This window comes from Penaeus monodon, chromosome 27 (assembly GCF_015228065.2).
Source record: "Penaeus monodon isolate SGIC_2016 chromosome 27, NSTDA_Pmon_1, whole genome shotgun sequence".
Classification (NCBI taxonomy): Eukaryota; Metazoa; Arthropoda; class Malacostraca; order Decapoda; family Penaeidae; genus Penaeus; species Penaeus monodon.
Window position 1 is genome coordinate 35,445,026 of NC_051412.1, and position 901 is coordinate 35,445,926.

Genomic DNA, 901 nt, shown 5'->3' on the forward strand with positions numbered 1-901 from the left:
TTTTCCGGGTGCAATACAGCAATCGCGCCAACACTCCGTTATCATATGCCACCCTTAGTCCTGCGCGAAACAGCCTCCACCGCGGGGCCATTCCTCACTCCCCGGCTCCTCCTCTCGAGAACCCGGAATTCGCGACGCCGTTCCTACCTTTCGTATAATGAAGCCATCACGCCCAGTCTCGCCGCTTGCACGATCGGCGCCAGAAACAAACATCTAATGATTAATCAAGCCGAGTGAACACAAGCGATTCCCACCATTCCCGATACTTCACAGGAGGAGATGACGCAGGTCGCTCCGTGGAAAATATCTTCCGGTAATCAGCGACGAGGATTATCTTCTCAGCTCGCGGCGATTTCGAAGCACCGGGAAATCCGCGAATGGCCAGGGAAGAGCAACGCGCGGCTCGTGCCATCATCGTGATAGCATCGAAAAAAATAACACTACCAGCAACATAGCACATCAAAAGACAAGCGCAGCACGCCCAACTGTCACAGAGAACCCCCCACTACTAATGTTCAACTATATAATGACGAAATACACATTGTATCATCGATTCTCCAGTCAAGGCCGACGGCTGAGCGCGCTTCACCTACAAAATGTAACGATGCTCGAAACGCATTAAAATCGAGCTTGCTCTCATTACCTATGGGATTTTCAATCTTATCGCACGAGTGTCATACATCTTTCATCGACCTTCACGGCGTGCGTTCAATATGTACAGCTGGTCTTAACCACAGGAGAGTAATCGATATTGTTTCCGGGATTTCAAGCGACCTAATCCTGCTGTGGGACACGTTGCCGCCCTCCCCCCCCTCGCCCTTGTCGCAGGCATGCCTAATTCAGCGCGGAACGGCCGCCTTGCATCTCTTCTCGGAGGCTGAATGCAGATTGTATTCCCCCG

The 901-nt window shown here is 52.1% G+C and overlaps 1 protein-coding gene across 2 annotated transcripts in view; it reads right to left on the bottom strand.

The window, feature by feature from the left end:
* Window positions 1-901, bottom strand: part of LOC119590810 (hormone receptor 4-like) — a 115,290-nt gene that overhangs the window by 108,514 nt on the left and 5,875 nt on the right. The gene's annotated exons all lie outside the window — the stretch shown is intronic.